Source organism: Dasypus novemcinctus, chromosome 22 (assembly GCF_030445035.2).
Source record: "Dasypus novemcinctus isolate mDasNov1 chromosome 22, mDasNov1.1.hap2, whole genome shotgun sequence".
NCBI classification, from domain to species: domain Eukaryota; kingdom Metazoa; phylum Chordata; class Mammalia; order Cingulata; family Dasypodidae; genus Dasypus; species Dasypus novemcinctus.
In genome coordinates this window covers 54,573,314-54,592,071 of record NC_080694.1, presented here as the reverse complement: position 1 = coordinate 54,592,071, position 18,758 = coordinate 54,573,314, and the positions used below count along the sequence as shown (strand labels likewise).

General features: G+C 39.9%; 1 long non-coding RNA gene across 1 annotated transcript in view; it reads right to left on the bottom strand.

The window, feature by feature from the left end:
• The window catches only part of LOC111765012 (uncharacterized), a 73,682-nt gene that overhangs the window by 31,956 nt on the left and 22,968 nt on the right, over positions 1 to 18,758 (bottom strand). The window lies entirely within an intron of this gene.

Sequence of the window (18,758 nt, the reverse complement as noted above, 5' to 3'; positions counted from 1 at the left end):
CCAAGTTACTAGAAGTGAAAAGTTAAATAACTATTAATCATGTTAATCATGCCACAAAGAGTGATTTCTCTGGATTCTTTATGAAAGTCAACCCCATACTACCAGCTAAATTTCACAATATTGTAACAGACAATTTAAGTTCTATGAAACTGTGATGCACCCAAATACCATGAGGTTTACTGAACTACCTAAAACTTGTTAGGATTCAAATATGAAATCGCTTTATCCATCTCCAATAGATGTCTTCATGCTCTACTAAATTTTTATCAACTTAGCATCACGTTGGACATATTCAATAGTGTTCTAGTCGCTCTGGGGATAACAAACCTAGTCCAGTCAAGTTTCCAACTCCATCTCAGAGTCCATAAATTTAAAGGTTTCTTCTCCCCTCTTGGGGTTCAAGGTACCTAATGGGGAACACAGACTGTGTTCAATTCCTGCAATTCTGCTTCCCCCTCTCTCCTCTGAATCTCCATTCCTCTGACTATATGGGAATGAGACGGAGGATTAGGAGAGATGGAAAAGTTCTAACACTGCTTACCTCTGTGGAGCCTTCTCAATGCTGCCACAGACCAACCTTGAATTCCCTGGGTGCCATCTCTCATGGAGCCCACTTGCGATTTTTTAGGACACCCGGAAAAGTGGACTCCCTAGTGCATAGTTTCTTTACTTGGGGTTGTGCTCCAGCTTCATTATTTTCTCCACCCTGTTTTAGCTACCTACAGGCTGCCAGAGCAAAATACCAGGCTGGCTTTTATAATGGGAATTTATTAGGGTAAAAGCTGGCAGTTCTGAGGCTATGAAAATGTCCAAATCCAGGCATCCTCAGAGATGCTGTCTCACCAAAAATCGATTACTGGCAGATCCTGGTCTCCTGCCACACGGCAAGGCAAAATTGCAACCAGACTCTGCCTTCTCCTCCAGGCTCACGTTCTCCCTGAGCTCAGTAGTGGGTGATCCGGGATATGGCTCCTCTCTCCAGCTTCAAGTTGCTCTGCTGGTTTCTCTTTCTCAGCCTCTCAGGGTTTCTCTGTCTTTCTGCAGCTTTCTGTGGCTGCAGGCAGTCCAGGAGTCCTTTTTCACATGGCAGGGTAAAAATGACAGCTCTGTTTCTCTGTGTTCCATTTATATAAGACTCCAGTAAAAGGTTTAGGACCCAACCTGGAACCTGCCATCTAATCAAAGGCCCCTTAACTGAATCTAACCAAAAGGCTCTATATACGATAGGCACATACAGGAGAGGGTTAGCTTAAGAATATAATCTTCCGAGGTCCACAAAAGACTCAAAACAGGACGCGTCCCATAGCTCTGCCATTTTCACAGTCTCTGCTGCTGTTTTTCTCATTCACAGTCACCCTATTGAGGAAAAACATTTCGAGCTCAGTTCTCTGTCAACTGCTCAGCAGGAAACTCATACATCATAACCGCCCTGAACAATAATACTAGAGCACTGCTGATTCTGCTCTTAGGTCTCTCACAAATTCTCTTCTCCTGTTCACACAGACAAAGTGGATTCAGAAAGTTGGATTCCTAAGCAGATATTCACTTAAGGACTAGGATGCTATTTTCCCCATTCTTAAGGACCCAATCAATAATTACCCCAATCAGCAATTATCTTGAAGACTCTACAGACATTCCCTATAAGGCCAATAAATCACCATCCTCTTCTCTATAACTAGTCTTCTGTTTATTGAATCTGGAGAGAGGTTACTAGATAAAGATAGCTCAGCTAATTCAACTGCCACTAAACCAAACTGAGAGGGAAGTCAGTCTCTGGCAGCTCTCTTTAGAAGGCAGTGGTATTTCCAGGTTATTTTTGCAGCAGCTTCAGGGCTCTAGAAGGAATTTCTGGACAACAGAAAATGGAAATTATGCAATTCAACAATCTAACAGAGATGAAATAAAATGGTGTGGATAACAGTGGAGAGGAAGGAAGGGGGATAAGGAAAGAGGAGAGGAAAATGAATAAAAGACTTGGGTTGTGAAGAATGAAATGCTATTATAACAATGCATTTGGTGAAGAACTAAATCTATTGCCTCAATTTTTATAACCTACAAACAAATAGCATCTCATATTCTCCTTTTACTTCCTTTCCTGTTCTCCCTTCTTTTCCTGAAATTTTCATTTGTATTAGGAGTATTCTTTGTCCTTCCTTGCCAATTGAGTTGTTACAGCCCTAAAGATCACAAGAACTTAACACCTCTTCAGATTAGAAATCAAGGCAATTTTCTATCTCCATGCAAAGAAATCATTCCCATACACATAAGAACATTACACAGCAAAACCAATCTCTCCCCTCATAGCCAGAGATTTTTTAACTAAATCCTTTTCCTGCCTCTAGCTGTGCTGATCCAAATCTTCTAGAACAAAACAAAATATTCTGCTCCCAAACCCATCTATCATACCCTCCATTTTCTTCTGCATGCAAACAAAATGTCAGCTCTCTCATTTCACCCTTTTTAAGAAAAGAGTATGGGGAAAACCTATACATACTTTATTTCTATTTCATTTATTGCTAAAAATATTTAATCCTAGTGTACTTCCCAATTAACTTCTTTTCTGCCAATTTCTAGATATGTCCAACAGAAAAGATGGTATTTTCAGGGGAGAAAATAGGCAAGAAAGGGACAATGCAAATGTATGAAAAATAATTTCACCACTAGCCCACACATATCTTCATGTGTTCTTCTCTTACATACATTATTCCAAAGACAAATTTAACTTCTAGTAAACCATTAAGGTGATGATATTAAAAAATCTATTCCTGCTTAATGGTGACATATGTAACAGAACTGAAAATATAATGTCATTTTCAGAAAAATGAATGTCATTTTCATTTCAAAATGAGCAGAGCCTAGTGTTCTAAAGTCATCAAGTGGTAGCTGGTAAAAGGATTTTTAGAAAGAATGCACCACTCCCATTTTAATTAAAAGGGAACTATTTTTTGCATCTTCTACACACAGTCTTTCTATGTAAGAGATTAAATTTGAAGAAATAGCTCTGTGATAGCAGTAACAACAACAATGGTAACAAAAACAGAAACAAACAAAAACTGCAAAATTCACTGATCTCATTAGATTTGTAAAGAATGTGCCATGGACACTACATGAGGTAAAAATAAAGATTAAAAAAAGTTTCTGTCCTCTGGGAGTTTGCTCTCAACTTATACACAGAGAGAGGGTTACACAAATATGCAAATTATTATAATTTATGGAAGAGTAAGGTCAGTATAATTTTTAAAAGTGAACCAAAGGGCAGCTAAGTGACATCTGGAAGTGAGAACAAGGCAAATTTTTCTGGAGTGGATAGGGTTGTAATGGTTTGTGATTTTAAAGGCTAGATGGGATACCCGTAGGCAAAAATGGGAAGCATTTTTGCCAGTTCATTTAGAATCATTGCATGATGCAGGTTATCTTCCACATTCTGAGCAAAAGAAACTGATGTTAGTACATATAGCATTCTGAGGTATCAGTAAATAATCAAATTTGGCCAAAATATAAGACATGTTCAGGGAAGCAGACTTGGCCCAGTAGATAGGGCATCCGTCTACCACATGGGAGGTCCACGGTTCAAACCCTGGGCCTCCTTGACCCGTGTGGAGCTGGCCCATGTGCAGTGCTGATGCACTCAAGGAGTGCCCTGCCACGCAGGGGTGCCCCCACATAGGGGAGCCCCACGTGCAAGGAGTGCACCCCGTAAGGAGAGCCGCCCAGCGCAAAAGAAAGTATAGCCTGCCCAAGAATGGCGACACACACGGAGAGGTGACGCAGCAAGATGACACAACAAAAAGAGACATAGATTCCCATGCCGCTGACAAAAACATAAGAAGACAAAAGAAGAACATGCAGCAAATGGACAAAGAGAACAGACAACTGGGGTGGGTAAGGGGAAAGAAAAAATAAATCTTAAAAAAAAAAAAAAGACATGTTCATATTATAAAGAGACATCTAATATTGCTCATTAATATGCTCCCATAGTGTGCTATGCATTTTCCTGTGGAGGAATAATGGAGGGAAACCTGAGAGGGCTTATTTATGCACTGTGGAGGGTCATTTATGCCAATTTGTGGATTCTGTACTCATTCAACAAAGTAACAAGAGACCAGCAAATTTTAGTGTGAGAGAATCTGTCCACAAGAATGAAACAGAACAGTTAATTTGGCTTGGAGGATTGGAGGGGTATGGGATTGGTTGAGATAAAGAAGAGGTCCCAAAATAAGAATATTAGTATTTGGAATATTATTATGACAGTCGATAAGAAAACCAAAGAGGGCTCTGCCAAGTGGAAAGAAACAAAAGATGTAAGACACAGAGGAGCTCTAGAAGCCTTAACTATAGGAGGGAACAGGCAGGCAGAAGAACTCAGTGGTTAGGGCTTCCATCTACCACATGGGAAGTCTGCGGTTCAAACCCTGGGCCTCCTTGACCCGTGTGGAGCTGGTCCATATGCAGTGCTGATGCGTGCAAGGAGTGCCGTGCCACGCAGGGGTGTCCCCACAGAGGGGAGCCCCATGCTCAAGGAGTGCGCCCCATCAGGATTGCTGCCCAGCGCGAAAGAAAGTGCAGCCTGCCCAGGAATGGTGCCACATACACAGAGAGCTGACACAACAAGATGACACAACAAAAAGAAATACAGATACCCTGCCACTGACAACAACAGAAGCGGACAAAGATGACGCAGCAAATGGACACAGAGAACAGACAGCCGGGGTGGGGGTGCGGGGAATAAATAAATAAATAAATCTAAATAAATAAATAAATAAATCTAAAAAAAAAAAAGAGAGAGAGAGAGACCTCAGACCTTGTGACTAGATGAGTAAATAAATGATGGGGAAGTCAGAGAGAGGAGAGGATGAGATCAAGTAAGATTTTGTCCAAATGAGTCTTAACTTTGTTTTCCTCTCTTTCACTAACTTTGTATCAAAAATCATCAAAAATTTTAAGTTACTATATAGCCAATGTTCCATAGTGCTGCTAATCTATATCACATACAAGAACAGAAGCATTTTACACTCCCCAGTAATACTAAGTCATAAGTTACTTGTCTCCTGCAACACTTAAATAGGACATGCATTATAAAACATAGTATACAAATAAAAATAAAAACGAAAACGATTCAATTTTTTCCAGAGTCAGACCTAAACAAAACTTTGAGTATGTTCCCCTTCAGTGTTTTTTCCACTTTCTCCAAGTTTTTCATGCTTACTTCTAAATCCACCCCACAGTGAATTGTCCCTTCTTCATTCTCTTACTCTCAACTGATGGTCAATTAATTATTGATCAAATAAATAATTTAAAGGTGCCCATTCCTAAGATAATATTCATATTTAAGGACCCTTGAAACAGAAGAGCATTCTACTCTTGAAAATAAAACCCTAACAGGGGAAGGACTCCTCTCCAGAATCTTTCCAAAAGGCAAAGGAGGCAACCAGGAACAACTCTGCTGCTGAGAAATCTTCTGCAATGATTAGAACCAATTTGGAGAATAAAGACAGAAAAGACAAATGAAGCAAGGAAATACTGAAAGCAATGCATGAACAAGTATAAAAGATCACATCTGTTTTAAAAACATCCCCACACTCGCACTGTCATACCAGAGTGACTGGAGCCAGGTAAGCCTAATGGTGGGGAGCAGGGGCACGTCTTCAAGGAAGGCCCTGAGTGAACTGGTACTGAGAGGTCCCATTCGACTCAGTTGTTTAAAAGTGATTCTTTGATACCAAGACTCAGAACCACTCATCACTTAGATGTACACTAAGTCACAAAAAGTAATACTTGGAATAAAGAAAGCAAATCAACTAATAGTTGTGTTTTTTTTAATGTACATTCTACTAAGCACACTAACTCTAAAAACTTATCCAAATGAAGTTGAGAAAAAGTGTCCTAACCTCATAACGTTAACTGCAGAATAGCTTAGCTTTACGGGCTAATAAAATCCACTAAACCCTAAATTTATAAGCCAGCCCGCTACTCTGCTATGACTCATTTATTATTTGTTTGGTTACTGCCCACTTGACGCATATCCTGTGGTAGGTGACTTGGTTTTACATCAATGAGAGAAGCAGGTAAAGACATTGCCCTCATGGAACTTGGAGTCTAGCTGAGGGAAGACAGACAACCCACAGAAAATATGAAAAAAGGGGCACTGCATAGTATGTTAGCGCGTAATCCCTGCTATGGAAAAAAGAAACAGTAAAGCATGGTAAACAGCCCAGCAGTGCAGATGGAGAAGGATATGATTTCTAAGCACAAGTTTAGAACCCACAGAGAGCAGAAATAACTGATTCTCCTTTTTACATCCTGCACACCTGGGCCCTCTCGCACCCCACATCCAGGTTTTATCATTTCCAGCCAGATTGCTCTCTTCTGCCTACCTTCAGAAACGTTTCTTTCTCTGAAGCGCTAAGATTGATGTGCATTCTTCAAACTCATGCAAACATGAATATTTTGAATATTCTACTTCTCCTCAGTGGAACTGATTTTGTAAATTATGTGGAGGTAAAATCCCCCAAATTAAGTGTCTTTTGAATGGCAAACTTTGAAACTCCTGTGTGACGTAGTAATTGCCACATTATTTTGATTGTAGCACGGCCCAAATTTTATTAATTTTTAAATTTTATACCTGTAGTTGCTGTTCTAACAGATTATGACACTTAAAACTATGCATAAAGCATAAATTAAAGGAAATGAGATTAAAATAAATACAAATAGAAGTTGTAATAGTGTCTTCCCAAACCGATGAGAACACGCACTTATAAGGCCACTGGACTAATGGATTCTGTATGCACAAACACTTATACCACAACTGCGTAACTATCCTAATAAAATAATTTTTATATACCATTCAAATCAAAGCTCTCAGAATGCCACAAGGGCCTGGGGATAAAATTATATGTGAATATCTCTCTTCATATGATATCTAAAAGATCGTAAGCTCAAGGAATCAACATTAGCTCTTTTATTATTCATCAATTCATCCACTACTGTATAATAATTAAAATTTTACGATGGATTACTTCCCTTCAAGAGGCGAAATCTTAAGGCATGTCAAAAGGAAAGCAATAGCCTACACAAACAAAATTTAGTATGGTTATCATTACGCATATCATCTGTACAGGAATCAGTGGAAAAAATGCAAAAGTGACTTTGCATTTGGAAGAAACAGCAAAGAAAAACCCAACGATGAACATGCATATTATCAGAGGCCACTGTCCAAGTCCACAGCACCCAAAGGACAGCGCCCCATGACTTCCACCTCTGCCAGCTGCCGGCTGCAGAATCCTCAGCACCTTCTTAGAGCTCCTTTCAGGAAAACGTCTTTGTTAGGGGCTTGCAGTAATTAACAAGCTATAGCTCAGTTTCCTCTGATATGCACTGGGAAAAGGCTAACCCCACCCCCCCATAAGCCTACATGTCCAATGGCATGGCACTTCCGCACAGGTTAAATAAAAAAACCACAGAGAGATGGGAGTAAAGGGAAATGGAAACCTTCCTTACCTGCTTATCAGAGGGAGATAAAATCCCTATACAACAAAGAAACATCTGCTCCTGCAGCATTCCAGGGAACCATAACTCCCTAACCCACTATCCTCTAATCACTATCAGGGAAAGTTTCCACTTCTAGGGCTTCCCTATTGGTCCCACTTGGACCCTCAACCCCCTCCCACCAACTCTCATTTCCCCACCTAGGAAAGTTCTGAATAAATTCAAGTTCCCACTTTCCAGGAATGGGCTGAAGTCTGTTCTTCAGATCCCCTCCGCTGGGAGAGCTTCCCAATAAATCTCTCCTCATCTACGGTCATATCAGTCTCCATGTCCGAGTAAGCACTGTATTTTTCTCCAACAGTCTTTTCTTGGTTTAAAACTGACCCTGGACTTCCGGGACATCAAGATGGTGTGCACACATTTCTCCTTACCCTCACTGCTAAGTAAAACTAGAAAGCCTGGAAACGGCAAGATAAGCCAAAGGAGAACTCTGACAGTTGGTAAGAAAAGGGTGTTTTAATTCCCCAGCAAGATAAGAAGGCAATTTGGGCCCAGCGTTTCCAGACCCGAGCTCAAGGGGTGCCATTCCTGCCACCGGAAGTACAGTGCGGCGCTCCGGAAACACCAGGAGCCAGGGCCGGCTCGGCCAGGCGGATTGATCCCGACCGAGGGACGAGCCCTCCTTATCGCGGAAGGACACAAGGACGCCGCCCCTTCCCGTGAGGCACCCCGCCAGCGGCCTGCTCCTGGGTGCCTCTGTCAGCCGCGGCCTGGTCCCCTCAAGTGGCACCTGCAAGGGGCTCCTACTGCAACAAGCGGCCCAGCCCCGGCCTGAGGAGGAGGAACTCCTGCCACAAGCAGCTGCCCCGGGAAGACCCTGCAATCTGAGGCGACGTTCAGCACCTGGACGTGGGGAGAACCGTCTGGGAGGACCAAACCACAGTGAGCAGCGGGGCCTGCAAAGTCTCACTGTCCCCACGGGCTTGAAACTCCTCCCGAAGGCTCGGGGGCAGCTGGGGTGCACCGTTAGGGGGATGCCGCCGCAACAAGTTCAGTCCAGGGAAGCCTCTTTTGATATGGACGGGGATTGCTTTCCCTGCCTACAGATGCTCAGGGCCGGGACATAGGGAAATTCCTTTTGTCTTTTCAGGCAGGATCTCCTCAGCAGGGACCATTGAGAACCCAAGCAGCATCTGATAAATCAAACAGACCAAAATGACATACGACAAAGGCTTTGAAAATTAAACTGTCATTGGAAAAGCTCACAAGGTAGGCCAGGAACTGAATACTAAGGCTAAACAGGATAACTTCCTGCTAAACATAAAAGATTTTAAAAGATCCAGTCTTCTACCATACTAGAAAATGTCCAGGAAATAACTGAAAATGACCTGTCAGTATAGGAAGAGCCAAGAAATTTGAGACCTTCCCTCGTTTCTAATGTAGGTAGACCCTGTGGAAATTCTCAAATCAATAATTTAAATTTCTACCTCAGAAACTAGAAAGAGAAGAGCAAAATAAACTCAACATAAGCTGAAGGAAATAATGAGAGTCTAAATCAATGAGACCAAGAATAGGAAAAAAAAAGAGAAAATAAGAGACATAAAGCTGATTCTTTTAAAATATCAATAAAATTGATAAACCTTTAGCAAGACTGACAAAAAGTGAAGACAAAAATCACAGTATTAATAATGAAATAGAAGATATCCCTATAGATCCTGCAGCCATTGTAAAGATATTCTTACACTCATAAATTCCACAACTTAGAAGAAATGGATTAATTCCTCACAATTCATAAGCTACCACAAATCAACCTAAATGAAATACGTAATTCCAAGTCTTAACAACTGGTAATGAAATTGAAGTTGTAATTAAAGAGCTCCCAAATGAGCACTATCCAGGCCTAGGTGGTTTTACTGGAGAAGTGTACCCTAGTGACTTGGAGCTATGTACCCCAGAAAAACATTTTTAAACTAAATCCGTTCCTGTGGGTGTGAACCCATTGTAAATAGAGAGAAAGCCACAGGGAGCTGTGGAAGCTGGAAGCCAATGGAACCGGGAGAGGCCACCATGTGCACTGTCATATGGAAGAAAAGACTAAGGAGCAAGGCTCACTGGCAGCCAGCCCCAGAGCACCACAGTCCTTAGGGAAAAAGCATTACCTTGATTCTGACTACTTCTACCCTCAAAAACCATGAGCCAATAAATTTTTATTGTTTAAGATAACCCACTGAATAGTGTTTGCTTCAGAAGCCAGGAAACTAAAATATGTACCAAGCATTTAAAGAGGAATTAAAATTAACTTTATGATAAACAGGGTGACATCATCAACATGGTGACATAAGACATCCCCTGAATAAACTTCCCTAGAGATTCAGTGAATAAAAGGAAAATCCTGGCTTACAACTCTGGATAATGGTAGACTGGAGAAGGACTCCACAAATGCTGAATTAAAGTAAGAGAAAAATATCAGGTAGAAAACTTCTGCCCTGAACCCCCAGTTTACTCCCTTTCCAGTCCCATGCAGCATGGGAGACAATGGCCTAGATCCCTCCTACTTCTCCCCAGGACAGAGATGCATATGCAGGCACAGGGACCCAAGTTCATAGAGACCCAGGCTGAGCACAAGCCTGCTAGGAGTGTTGCATACAAAAAGACCCCCAGGAAGGGGGGGGGGGGGCGGGCGAGGCTAGGGGAGAAAGAAAAGAAAAGAAAAGAAAAGAAGAGGGAGGAGGAGAGAGACAAGAGACCAGGGTAAAACTGCAAATGGAAAGTATACTGCATTCACTCAAACCAGTTCTGTTGGCTGGACCACCTAAATAAATGCAACACAGACTTTTCTGGATTGACCCATCTTTCTCTACTGACCCCATTTGGCTCCTTGGGACAGGATACCCTAATGGGAAAACAACAATAAGAACAAAAATGGGGGTTAAACTGAACTTCCATGAGACAGGAGGGTCCCAGAACCAAAAAGAGAAGAGTAAGGAAAATGGCACAGTGAGTGAGGCAAATAATTTAAACAAACCATAGGAGATGGGGAGGAAATTCTGCACAAAGAAAAACAGAGCAGAGCAAGATTCCCAGAGAAAGGAACAGAGGAAAAGAACTAGTTTCTTGGAAGTGAAACAATTACACAAAAAGTGCAATCTTAAAAAGTATACCACATCTCCGGGGCCAGAGCAGATGACAAAGAGTTGAGAAAATCTGATCAATGAAACACAGGCTATTCTAAAGGTCTAGAATAAGTTGAAGAGTCTTCTTCAAGCATTGAAGAAGATTCTTAAAACAAAACCAATCAACAATAAAACCCAAGTCAAATGGGAGAGACTGACGATCAGAGTTAATTCATCGAAATAATCAGATGCCTAGACATCAGCAAAATATTACAAGCCATACTAAGAAACAGGAAGCTATGGCTCAGTAAGGAACCAAATTAAAACTTCAAATGATATGCAGAATTTGTTACAACTGATCAAATAAGTTCAAACAAATCAATCAGTTCAAGGAGATGAAGTAAACATGCAAAAAGAGATAAAGGATATTAAACAGATAATGTGTGGGCATAAATAAGAATTTGAAAGTATAAAAAGAAACAACAAAAATTATGGAAATGAAAAGTCAATAGTAGAGATTAAAAATACACTAGAGGGAAATGGACTTGGCCCAGTGGTTAGGGCGTCCGTCTACCACATGGGAGGTCCGCGGTTCAAACCCCGGGCCTCCTTGACCCATGTGGAGCTGGCCCATGCACAGTGCTGATGCGCACAAGGAGTGCCATGCCACGCAGGGGTGTCCCCCGCGTAGGGGAGTCCCACGCGCAAGGAGTGCGCCCATAAGGAGAGCTGCCCAGCGGGAAAGAAAGTGCAGCCTGCCCAGGAATGGTGCCACCCGCACTTCCTGTGCCGCTGATGACAACAGAGGTGGACAAAGAAACAAGATGCAGCAAATAGACACAGAGAACAGACAACCGGAGGAGGGGGGGAATTAAATAAATAAATAAAATCTTAAAAAAAAAAAAAACACTTAGAGGTCATAAGTTACTATGAATAACTGTGTGACAATTAGACAACCTAGATTAAATGGACAATTTCCTAGAAACACACAAACAACTTATACTGACTCTAGAAGAAATAGAAGACTGCAACAAACCAATTACAAGTAAAGAGTTTGAATTGGTCATCAAAAACCTACCAACTAAGAAAAGCCCAGGATCAGATGACTTCACAGGTGAAGTCTACCAGTCATTCCAAGAGGAATTAATATCAATCCTTCTCAAACTCTTACAAAAAAATTTGAAGAGGAAGGAACATTACCTAACTCATTCTATGAAGCCAACATTACCCTAATACAAAAGCCAGATAAAGATACTGCAAGAAAAGAAAATTACAGCCCAATTTCTCTAATGAATATAGATGCAAAAATCGTCAACGAAATTCTCCCAAATTGAATCCAACAGCCCATTAAAAGAAGTGTGCACCATGATCAAGTGGGTTTTACCCCAGGTATACAAGAAAACTGATTAATGTAATATACCACATTAACAAATAAAGGGGGAAATCATATGATCATCTCAATTGATGCAGAAAAGGCATTTTACAAAATTCAGCATCCTTTCTTAATAAAACACTTCAAAGATTAGAATAGAAAGAAACAGCATCAACATGATAAAGAACATATAAGAAAATCCACAGGTAACATCATACACATTGGTGAAAGACTGAAAGCTCTCCAAGACCTGAAACAAGACAAAGATACTCATTGTCACTACTACTATTCACACTGTGCTAGAAGTTCTAGCTAGAGAAATCAGACAAAAAAGAAAGAAAAGACAACCAAATTGGAAAGGAAAAAAAAAAAACTTCCGCTATTTTCAGATTACATGATCCTACATTAGAAAGTCCTGAAAAATCTATAACAAATTACGAGAGCTAATAAATGAATTCAGCAAGGTAGTGGGATACAAGATCAACATGCAAAACTCTGTAGTATTCCTATACAATTAATAATGAGCAATTGGAGGAGGAAACCAAGAAAAAAATGTTCATTTACAATAGCAACTAAAAGAATCAAATATCTAGAATAAATTTAACCAAGGATATAAAGGACGTGAACACAGAAAACAACCAAAACATTGCTTAAAAAAAATCAAAGAAAACCTAAATAAATAGAAGGATATTCTGTGTTCATGGATTGGAAAACTAAATATTTTTAAGATATCAGTTCTTATCCAAGTTGATTACAGATTCAACACAATCCCAATCAAAATTCCAACAGCCTACTTTGCAGAAATGGGAAAGCCAATTATCAACAGGTTTTGGAATGGAAAGAGGCCCCAAATAGCCAAAAACATCTCGAAAAAGAAGAAAAGTTTGAGGGCTCACACTTCCAGACATTAGAGTGTAAGACAAAGCTGCAATGGTCAAAACAGCATGGAATTGGCAGGTGGATAGAAATTGAACAATGGAATCAAATTGAGAGTTCAGAGATGGACCTTCACATCTGTGGCTAATTGATTTTGACAAGGCTGCCGAGTCCACTAACTGGGGAAAAGAATAGCCTCTTTAACAAATGATACTGCTTCAGGACCAGGCTGTTTCGGGATTTTGCAGGGCAGGAGGTGTCTGAACATCGATTTCGCGGGAAGGTAACAGAGAAAATACGTGTTAAAGATAAAATTGAGGCTCTCTTACACGGAGTTAGGGGCTGCGCGTGGGACGCTCCCCTCTGGGGCGGGTGGAATCGCAGCACCGGCACCGCAGTGGCGATTCCTGGAGGCTCTGCGGTACTGGGGAATTCATAAGCCCTGAGCAGGCTATTAAGGGGCAACAGGGCAGGAGGCCTTCGCAAACTAATTTGGTGAGACAGACAGGAGTTATTTGCAAGGTGGGGAATTTTTTATTTCTGACACGAATAATAGCACTTCCGGCTAGAGCCCTGCACCCAAGGCTGACTGCTGATCTGCAGTGGCCTTAAATTGCCCGCAGTAAAGAGACATCACCAGGAAGCTATTTCAGGGGATTGCAGAGTGGGAGGCGGCTGGAAGCCGATGAGGGGAATCTTTTGCGAGGCGTGTGATTTTCAGTTTTGGACACTGATACAGTGCTTCCAGCTAGAGCTCCGCCCCCTAGGCCTGGCTGCGGATCTGTAGCGTCCTTAAATTGGCTGCAATATAGAGGCACCCTGAACTGGCTGTTTCGGGGGCTTGCAGGGTGGGAGGTGTCCTGAAGTCGAATTGGTGATACAGCCACAGAAGAAACCCTAGTGAAAGGGGGAATTATGGGTTTTGGACACATAGGTCAGAGTTTGCGGATGTGAACTCTCCCATAGGGCTGGCACCCAGCTGCGGGGATCCCTGAAGGCTGTGCTGTACTGCGGTGCTCCCAGGCTCCCTGTTAACCGGATTTGAGGTTGCCAGATCTGTGTTGCCTAAACCGTGGTGGCCTACACCCCAGAGACTCACACATCTTGAGTCTGCAGTATCACAGACTTTCCATCCCTGAATCTACCACACCCTGAGGCCCATCTGAGGTCCTTGATTGTCCTAGCCCTCAATGTTTGCGTTTTTTTCTTTTAATTTTAATTTTTTATTTTTTATTGTCCTGGTTGCTAATATTGCACTATTTCCTAGTCTTTTCTCCCATTGTATCCCCAAGGTCTTTTTTTTTTTCATTTATTTAAGGGTTTTTTGTTGTTGCTGTTATTGATGTTCTATATCTTCTTTTCTTTTCCTTACTTGTTCCCCTCCCTTTTCTTTACCCACCCCCCTTTTTCTTTCTTTCTTCTCTTTTTTTTTCTTTCTTTTCTCTTGTCCCTCATTTTCTTCTTATTTTATTTTATCCTAATTATACAATAGGTGCTACAGGGAACACCTCACATTTGCTGGGTTTCCTCATCCTCCATTGGCTCATTTCTGTGTGAATTGACTTTGGCTACCTACACTATCCCCTTTCCCCCACCTCTTGATATCCTCCATCATCTACTGTCTCTCCTACATTCCACCTCCCTTTCTTTGATCCCCAAATTGTCTAACTCTTAATTTCTAATACCTTTGTTTTGTTTTCTCTTTTATCCACTCTTGAAACTATTGCCTTTCTTTTCTCTTTCCCTCTCTCACAAAAACACTAGCTTTTTAATTCATACCATATTCCTCCCATATTCAGTCGACTTCCTCATTATAGGTACTCTACTTACTGCTATAACTCTACACAACTTACATGAATCTAATATCCATCCTCCCAGATCTCATACTGTTGCTCTCTTAACATTTATTACCAGTACTACTTTACACATTTTCCTTTCTTACACAATTGCCTTTGCCTGGCCCTAATACTTCCCTTCAAAGTGAACTCAGCCAGCAATAAGAAATTAGAATAAGAAGAACAAAGTGAAACAAAGTGAAAAAGAGAAGATATAACACTTACGCAAAAACAACAGCTAATTAATCCCCAAGACTAGACAAAGAAGCTAAGGAACTGGTTAAACCCATCAAGATAAAATGATGACCAGACAGCAACAAAAATATACAAACCACACCAGTAATCAGGAAAACATGGCTGAATCCAATGAACAAACTGAAAACCAGGAAAGGGAGCAGAACTTCACACGAGTAATTAAAGATCTCAGAACATATATCAGAGACAAATTTAATGAAGTAAAGGAAAAGGTTAACAATATGAAGACAACACTTGGAGGGGAAATTACAGACATACGCAAAAAGATAACAGATATGATGGGAATGAACACCACAGTTTAAGAAATCAAAAATACACTCGCAGCAAATAGCAGCAGATTAGAACAAGCAGAGCAGAGAATTAGGAATGTGGAAGACAGTATATCGGAAATCAAACAGAGAGTAGAACTGATCGATAAAAAGATAGAAAAAATCCAGTTAGGACTTAGGGACCTGAATGACAATGCAAAACGCACAAACATACATATTATAGGCATCCCAGAAGGAGAAGAGAAGGGAAAGGGATCAGGAGTGTTGCAGGAAATAATGGCTGAAAACTTCCCAAATCTACTGACAGAGACAGATGTACATATCCAAGAAGCACAACACACTCCAAACATCATAAACCCCAACAGGCCCACCCCAAGACATATACTTGTCAAATTATCCAACGCTCAAGACAAAGAGAAAATTCTAAAAGCAGCAAGAGAAAAGAAAACCATCACACACAAGGGAAGCTTCATAAGATTAAGTGCTGATTTCTCATCTGAAACCATGGAGGCAAGAAGGCAGTGGTATGATATAGTCACGGAACTAAAAGAAAAAAAATTCCAACCAAGAATACTCTATCCAGCTAAACTAGTATTAAAAAATGATGGAGAGTTCAAAATATTCACAGATAAACAGAAATTGAAAGAGTATGCCAACAAGAAACCTCCCCTTCAAGAAATTCTAAAGGGAGTTCTGTAGGAAGAAAGGAAAAAACAGGTCAGACAGAGTTGGAGGAGAGTGTAAGAGCAACAAAACAGACAAAAAGAGAAGAAAAAACAAACAAAATATGACAAACACAAGTCCAATCAAAATATGGCTAACATAAATAATTCCTTGAAAGTAATAACACTGAATGTCAATGGATTAAACTCACCTATCAAAAGATTCAGACTGGGACATTGCATAAGGAAATATGACCCATCTATATGCTGTCTACAAGAGACACATCTTAGACCCAGAGATTCATGGAGGCTGAAAGTGAATGGTTGAAAAACAATCTTACAAGCAAACAAAAACAAACAAACAAAAAAAAAGGCAGGAGTAGCTATATTAATATCAGACAAAATAGACTTTAAATGCGAAACAATTGTGAGAGACAAAAAAGGATACTACATATTAGTGAAAGGGACACTCTCTCAAGAAGAACGAACAATCATAAATATTTATGCTCCTAACAAGGGTGCCTCCAAATACGTGAGGCAAACACTGGAAAAACTAAGTGAAACAATAGATGCATCTACAATTATAGTGGGGGATTTTAATACACCACTATCAACTCTAGACAGAACATCTCAAAAGAGAATCACTAAAGAAACAAAATATTTGAACAGTATATTAGAGGAGCTGGATCTAATAGACATATAGAGATCATTACACCCAAACACAGCAGGATATACATTTTTCTCAACTGCACATGGATCATTCTCCAAGATAGATCATATGCTAGGCCACAAAAAAAGGCTTAATGAATTCAGAAAGATCAAAATCATACAAAATAATATCTCTGACCACAGTGGAGTGAAGCTGGAAATCTGCAAGGGCCAGAGGCCCAGATTTCACACCAAGATATGGAAATTAAACAGCACACTCTTAGAGAAACAGTGGGTCAAAGAGGAAATCTCAAAAGAAATCAATGACTACCTTGAAACAAATGATAATGATAACACAACATACCAAAATTTATGGGATGCAGCAAAAGCAGTACTGAGAGGGAAATTTATAGCCATAAATTCATATATCAAAAAAGAAGAAAGAGCAAAAATTGAAGAACTAACTGCATATTTGGAGGAATTAGAAAAAAAACAACAAAGTAATCCCACAGGAAGAAGAAGGAAGGAAATAACAAAGATAAGAGCAGAACTAAATGAAATAGAAAATAAGAAAGCACTTGAAAAGATAAGCAAGACCAAGAGCTGGTTTTTTGAGAAGATCAATAAAATTGACAAACCTTTTGCGAGACTAACAAAGAAAAAAAGAGAGAAGATGCAATACACAAAATAAGAAATGAGAAAGGAGATATCACCACTGACCCCACAGAAATAAAGACTATCATAAGAGGATACTTTGAAAAACTATATTCCAAAAAGACAACAATTCAGAGGAAATGGACAAATTCCTAGAAACACATAAGCAGCCTATATTGACGAAAGAAGAAATTGAAGATCTCAACAGACCAATCACAAGTATAGACATAGAATCAGTCATTTAAAACCTCCCAACCAAGAAGAGCCCAGGGCCAGAGTGCTTCACGGGTGAATTCTACAAAACATTCCGGAAAGAACTAACACCAATCCTGCTGAAACTCTCCCAAAAAACTGAAACAGAAGGAACATTGCCTAACTCCTTCTATGATGCCAACATTACCCTAGTACCAAAGCCAAACAAAGACAACACAAGAAAGGAAAATTACAGACCAATTTCTCTAATAAACCTAGATGCAAAAATACTTAACAAAGTACTTGCTAATCATATTCAACAACACATTAAATGAATTATACACCATGACCAAGTGGGATTCATTCCAGGTATGCAAGGATGGTTCAACATAAGAAAATCAATCAATGTAATACACCATATAAACAGATTGAAGGGAAAAAATCACATGATTATATCTATAGATGCAGAAAAAGCATTTGACAAAATACAGCACACTTTCTTGATAAAAACACTCCAAAAGATCAGAATACAAGGAAATTTTTTGAACATGATAAAGAGTATATATGAAAAACCCACAGCCAACATCATTTACAATGGAGAAATCCTAAAATCCTTCCCTCTAAATTCAGGAACAAGACAAGGATGCCCACTCTCCCCTTCTATTTAACATTGTCTTAGAAGTACTTGCTTGAGCACTGAGGCAAGAGCCAGACATAAAAGGCATTCAAATTGGAAAGGAAGAAGTCAAAATTTCATTATTTGCAGATGACATGATCCTATACATAGAAAACCCTGAGAGATCTACAACAAAGCTTCTAGAACTCATAAATGAGTTTAGTAAAGTCACAGGTTATAAGATCAATGCACAAAAATCAGTAGCATTTCTGTACACCAATAATGAGAAAGATCAGGAGGAAATCAAGAAACAAATACCATTCACAATAGTAAACAAAAAAATCAAATATTTAGGAATAAATTTAACTAAAGATGTAAAAAACTTATACACCAAGAACTATACAAGACTGTTCAAGGAAATCAAAGAAGACCTAAATAAATGGAAGAATATTCCCTGTTCATGGATAGGAAGACTAAATATTATTAAGATGTCTATCCTACCAAAACTGATCTACACATTCAAAGCAATCCCAATAAAAATGAACACAGCCTTCTTTAAGGAACTAGAAAAACTAATTATGAAATTTATTTGGAAGGAAAGAGGCCCTGAGTAGCCAAAGACATATTGAAAAAGTAAAATGAAATTGGAGGAATCACACTACCTGACTTCAAAACATACTACAAAGCTACAGTAGTGAAAACAGCATGGTAGTGGCATAAGGAAAGACACACAGACCAATGGAATTGAATTGAAAGTTCTGATATAGAACCTCATATATAT